This window comes from Colobus angolensis, unplaced genomic scaffold, assembly GCF_000951035.1.
Source record: "Colobus angolensis palliatus isolate OR3802 unplaced genomic scaffold, Cang.pa_1.0 Scaffold191, whole genome shotgun sequence".
NCBI classification, from domain to species: domain Eukaryota; kingdom Metazoa; phylum Chordata; class Mammalia; order Primates; family Cercopithecidae; genus Colobus; species Colobus angolensis.
In genome coordinates this window covers 3,983,296-3,990,054 of record NW_012115055.1, presented here as the reverse complement: position 1 = coordinate 3,990,054, position 6,759 = coordinate 3,983,296, and the positions used below count along the sequence as shown (strand labels likewise).

At 34.4% G+C, this 6,759-nt stretch overlaps 1 pseudogene; it reads right to left on the bottom strand.

Moving 5' to 3' along the window:
* Window positions 1-1,753: 1,753 nt before the first annotated feature.
* On the bottom strand, window positions 1,754-2,352 carry LOC105510768 (annotated as a pseudogene).
* Window positions 2,353-6,759: the final 4,407 nt, after the last annotated feature.

The following is a 6,759-nucleotide window of genomic DNA, read 5'->3' as shown; positions in this document are numbered from 1 at the left end:
AATAAGAAGAGATGCAGAGAGTGAGACAGATTAGGGAATAAAAGAACAAAGTAAAAGTGAGATGAAAGAACAAACGTGTTAGAGCTATATGGAGTCACAATGGTGAGAAATTGTGATCAAATAGTATAAAAACCCAATCGATTATTTGAGAGATAAAAGATTTCCAGAGAACGTGGAGTTCTATTGATGTCAGTCCAAGTATTTGAGGTAAACTTGAGGGGGCTTTTCTTGTGACTTATCGCAGAGATTACCTTCAGTTGGTCTTCCCTTACATTATCCCCTTCTTCCCATATTGCTCCCCAGCTCTCATCTGCAGTGAACACTTCACATTCATCTTACCCCTCCACGGAATAGCATATAGAGTGAGCAGTTTATGGTTCTGTTACCAGCGAATTCTGCTAAAGGGATGTCTAAATTCTATGAAAAGCAAATTTAGTATCAAAATAATTCCAGTGCTTCCTATGTTGACCATCTTAGGTAGTGTTGCATAATAATAGAAGCTTTATATTTCTACTTAATGAAACCATAAATGGTGGCACTACCGAGTGATTGAAATTTAGTAGTGAGAAAAATGTTGGTTTTCCTTACGTTATGTTTTCTATGGCTATGCTTTTATGATACAGCCCATACAACCATTAAGACCTCTAAGAAATTTGAAGTTTAAGAATAATATAGCTCAGAATTGGCAAATAAACAATACAAATGATGCCTAATTGGTAACTGCACTTTTTTCCAGCTGTAGGAAGAATTAACTGAAGAAGTCTTCTTGACATGCTGTCTCAGTCATTATCATTTCATCAACATTTGTACTTCAGCAGCATGTTATTTGTCATCTCTCTCTAGCCTTTTCCTTAGGAAGCCCAAAAGGATTCTGAATAATTGTCTTTGGCTCTAGTACCACAAGCAAACGTTCAGAGATATATTACATCCTAAGAGACAGGGAGGATCTGGTTTTACAACGCTCCCGAGCACACTGGGCTTTCTGAAACCCAATGAATCCAAGACAGATGTCCTCAGAGACTTATAAAAGCAAAGGTGAGCCCAGGCTTTCATCTTTTCCACAAAGTTTTCTGTTGGGTCTTTGTGAATCTGGAATTCACGTTGTTAAAAGTGCATTGATTCTTCTCTCCATCATGACTGTCTGGCTGTGCTTTCTTCCCTCATATTTGATGTAAAACAAAGAGAGGTTTAGTGTACCTTGTTAGGCTATTTATCTTAAAAATATGAAACCATTTTACAAATGTCATAAAAATTCCTAACATCATACAATTTGTTATATTCTTTAAAAATACATTAATTCCGTATTATCCTTGTGTGTCCATTCCAACATGTAAAATTGAGGAATTTTTAATTCACAAAGGGAAAAACCAGCTTTGTATTTGGCCTATCAAAATTGTCAAATTTTGCAAAGACATTTAAATTCAATATAGTTTACATTATTAATAATTTTTTGTAATATTAGTTATATTGGAAGTAGATTTTCAGATAATTTTTGTAATGACAGTAAAATTCTATCAATTTCCCATTTTAGGGCACTATATATATTCTATTTGGTGATTCTCACATGTGACATAGGTGTGACACTAATTCAGCTAGTGCGATAGCTCATGAAATTTCAAATGTATAACAATTATTCGACATATTGAAGCAGAAATAATATTTTAAGTATATATTATATGTGAAAATGAGACTTAAATATTAAGTGATAATTTTTATTTCACAGGGAACACCTTCACATTTTCTTCTTTTTTTTTTTAGTTCATGTCTTTTATTAACTCATACAGTTACTTGTCTTCTGGCTTGTTGAAGCAATAAGTCAGACATTTGCCACAATAATGTCTGTCAAAGTGGCTTGCCATAAACACCCCAGCACCACATTCATCAGAGGGGCACTCTTGACGAAGGCGACTAATTTTGTCATTCTCATCCACCTTATAATATTTCAGGACAGCCAGCTTAACCTTCTTTCTCTTGTGCTTATTCTTCTCGGGAGTGGTGTAAGACTTCTTCTTCCTTTTCTTAGCCCCACCACGAAGTCTCAACGCAAGATGAAGAGTAGACTCCTTTTGAATATTGTAGTCAGACAAAGTCCATCCATCTTCCAGTTGCTTGCCAACAAAGATCCCTCTTTGCTGAGCAGGAGGAATTCCTTCCTTATCCTGGATCTTGGCCTTTACATTTTCTATCGTATCCGAGGTTTCAACCTCGAGGGTGATGGTCTTCCCCATAAGGGTTTTCACGAAAATCTGCATTTTGGTGGCGGCTCCACCTGAGGTTGGGGAAAAGGAAGAGACGGGTTAGGTAAGGGATCACAAGAGAACGTGGCATAGGGTGCTTGCCCCAGAGCAGCCGAAGAGCAGACACTCATCCCACATTTTCTTTTAAATATGTTTTGCCAGACATGTTGACTTTATTAAAATATAGGCTATATGTAATTTAAAATCATAACTAGCTTTCCCTTATGATGGTTAGCATCGTAAGTATAGCAGTCTTGAGAAGACTATTCAATGGCGTTTAACCACACTATCTTCATTTAAAAATGTAAAAATATCATTAGGAAAATAATACTGTTATGATTGTAGTTTGGATCAAGAAAAATAAACCGGGGAAACTACATTGGAAACCGTTATTCTGTAAACCGTGAAAAGTTATTACGACAATTGTATGTCACATTTTAGTTCCCAGTTTCCTAAAAGACTATTAGATTTTGTATTTTGTTCTCTTATTTGTTTTTATTGCCATGTTGTATAAGCAATTGCGTGGATGGCAGAAGTCAGCAGCATATATGGACTGTTTCTTTCCAGTGATATTTCTAATGAATTCTTTTCCCCAAGACCTATTTAAGAGGCAAAGTAACAAGCACTTGAATCTGTTACTTTTAATCAAATGTGTTATAAAAGTTGCAAATATGAATGCAACATTTTATGTTTTTATCATGATGTAAATTCGAGATTAAATAGCATATTGTTATTGTTCTCTATGAACATATTATAGGAAGAATTTATAAAAATGCACCATCTTGTAAAAATCATTTTGAAAATATTTTATCTTTTAAATTTCATTGGAATAAAATAAGAGTTTTAGTCTATTTTCACTCTCCTATCCACTCTCACTTCAATTTCTAAAAGGTAAAATGAACCAACTAGATTTTACCACTTCTGCCTCTGCAGGTTAGTCAACTCTCTGTTTTTTTCTTTGTTCCCACCTTCTACCCTCTACCTGCTACCCTACAAAGAGCACACCATGGCAGGTTTCATGAACATTTTGCCCAAATACAAAGAGTAAGTGAGATTCAGTGTAACAAAAAATTGGGCAAACATATAGTCTGCTCTACCTCTGCCCAACCTGAAAACCAGAACTATTTCTCTCATCAAGCCAGGAGGAATCTCATTATTATATTATTTTAGCATTTCATTTATGTCACAATAATTGAGTATTGCCTTATGATAGCTTGGAAATTCAGGCCATTCCATTCTCTCTGTTTCTGATGGCCTGACATATGACATAAATTATAATAGAAATATCTACTGAAGGACACATTATTACATTTTGTTTATCAGGAAACTTTTCCTAATAAGAGTATGCTAAAATCATTTTCTCAAATATATTTTAAAAATACGAAGTCACTCATTTTATTTTAAATCCATTTGTTATTCTAACAATTAGACATTATGTTATTGAAGATAATAGTATAATGCTTACAACAAAATTGCTGTCACTTCCCCACTCCACTCCATGCTACAGTCAACCACTGCAACACTATTTTTTGTTTTTTATTTTATTCTTTTCCATTTAGCCCACTAACAAACATACTCTCTTATTTCATGATTCTTCAGTGGACAAAATAATCTATTTCTTTTTATGAAAAACTAGCATTTTATGGAAAATTAGGATTTATTCAACCTAATATATAACCCCTCACTCCCACACCCAGACACACTTCTTCTTTTCCCATCCTCATTGTTGCTATATCATTTTATCTTATTTTTGTGAAATATTTGGGGTTTGTTATATCTATGAACATTTTGCTACTGTTCTATGGTTATATTTACTTTCTTATGTAGTATTTAATTGAGGCATTGTCATCTTAATCTCAACGTTTTTAGTTTACTTTTCTTTCTATTTGAATTTATCCACAAAAGCACAAAAGACTTAAGCATTATATCTGTATACAGAGAATGGAATAAATTAATGTCAACTTTGTTTTTTTTTTTTTCCTAGAGATGGAGATGCTTCCCCCAAAATCCTTCTTCCTTTTGGTCTGTTCTGAATTGTTTTCTAGGCTTATTGCTCAGCTGTCAGCCTTAGAACTCCCTTTTATCTTAATGCTGGGAGTCTCCTATACCTTTCTTCTTTGGTGGATCCTTTCCCCACCCTAGTTTTACATCTTCTTTCTAGCTTTAGTTCTCTCTTTTGTCAGATCACATTTATCCATAGTTCCTAGAAATCTTTGGGAGGATTTTGTTTTTTTCAGAACTTGCATGTTTGAAGAAGGTTTTACTTTACCCTCACAGTTAACTAAAGTCTAGGTTTAAAATACATTAATATTTCCATCAGAATGTTGAAGACAGTGCTATATTGTTTTCTAACATTGTTGCCATATCAGATCTTTATATACGACCTATAAGCCTTCTCATTCATACATACATAGATAAATATAAGGCATTAAGGAAATTCATTTTATTTTTTTCCTAGTCTGGTAGAGATTTTGGGATGTATCTCTGTTTTCATTTGTTTCAAAATATTTTTGATTTCTGCCTTAATTTCATTGTTTACCCAAAAGTCACTCAGGAGCAAGTTGTTTAGTTTCCAGGTCCTGTGTAATTTTGAGAGTTCCTCTTGCTATTGATGTCTAATTTTATTACACTGTGATCTGAGAAGATATTTGATATTATTTCATTGTTTTGAATTTATTGAGACTTGCTTTATGGCCAAGTGTTTGGTCAATTTTAGAGAATGTTCCATGCATAGATGAGAAAAATGCGTATTCTGGGGTTGCTGGGTGGAATGTTCTGTAGATGTTTATTAGCACCTTTTGGTCAAGAGTCCTACTTATGTCTGAGTTTCTTTGTTAGCTTTCTGCCTTGCTGATTTGTCTAGTGCAGTCAATGGGGTGTGGAAATCCTCCACTATTATTGTATGGCAGTCTATTGCTTTTCTTAGATCTAGTGGGTATTTATTAATAATGACTTTCTATTTGTTTTGTTTTCCATTTGTGTGATATATCTTTTGCTACCCTTTACTTTGAGCCTGTGGGTGTCTTTACTCATTATATGGATCTGTTGTAAGCAGCAGATGGTTGGGTCTTTCTTTTTTTTTTTTTTAATCCAATTTGCCAATCTATATGTTTTAAATGGAGCATTTAAGCTATTTTCTTCAAGGTAAATATTGATATGTGAGGTTTTGTTTCTGATATAATGTGTTAGCTATTTGCTTCATATTCTTAATTGTGTAATTGCTTTATAGGATCTATGAACTTTGTTCTTACATGTGAGTATTGTCTTTTTCTGGTAGTGAGTATTATTCTTTTGTATCTATGTTTCAACTCCTTTGAGCATTTCTTATAGAAACAGTGTAGTGATAACAAATTTGCACTCGTTTGGGAAATACTTTATTTCTTCTTTATTTATGAAGCTTAGTTTGACAGAAAATGAAATCCTTGGCTGGCATTATTTTCTTTAAAAAAGCTGAAAATAGGCCCCTAATCTCTTCTTGCTTGTAATGGTTCTACTGATAAGTCTGCTTTTAGTCTGATGAGATTTCCTTCATAGGTGGTCTTGACCTTGGAGAGTCTGATGACTATTTGCCTTGGTTATATTCACACTATATAGTATTTCACAGATGTTCTCTGAATTTCTTGTATCTGGATATCTATCTCCCTAGCAAGATCACAGAATTTCCCTGAATTAGTCTCTCAAATATGTTTTCTAAATTAGTTGCTTTTTCTTTTTGTCCTTAGGAATGCTTATAAGTCTTAGGTTTCATTTCTTCATATAGGCTTTATTCACTTTTTTCCCCCTTATTTATATCTGATTGGATTAATTCTAAAGACTGGTCTTTGGCCAGGCGTGGTTGCTCATGCCTGTAATCCCAGCATTTTGGGAGGCCGAGGCCAGCGGATCACGAGGTCAGAAGGTTAAGACCATCCTGGCTAACACGGTGAAACTCCCCCGTCTCTACTAAAATTACGAAAAAAAAAAAAAAAGAAAAAAATTAGCTGGGCATGGTGGCAGGTGTCTGTAGTCCCAGCTATTCAGGAGGCTGAGGCAGGAGAATGGCGTGAACCCAGGAGGCAGAGCTTGCAGTGAGCCGAGATCGCGCCACCGCACTCCAGCCTAGGTGACAGAGTGAGACTCTGTTCCAAAAAAGAAACTGCTCTTCTAGCTCTAACGTTCATTCTTGAACTTCCTTTAGTAATTTTTTTCACTTCTAGAAGTTCTGTTTGTTTTCTTTAAGAATATAGCTATGTCATTCAGATCCTGAATTATTATTTTAAAATTATTTTTGTGTTGGTTTTCCGTTTGTCCTGGATTTCACTGAGCTTTCTTACAATCCATATTTTGAACTCCCAATTGTTATTTCAGAATTTTCATTTTGGTTAGCATCTATTGCTAAAAAGCTCGTGTTATCCTGTGTTATTGTGTGTAAGTGTCACAACAGTCTTTGTTTTTTGAATTACCAAAGTTTTTATACTGATCTGTCTCATCTGAAGGAACTTTCATATCTTGTTTTTAATATGAAAGAAGTCCCATTTCATGA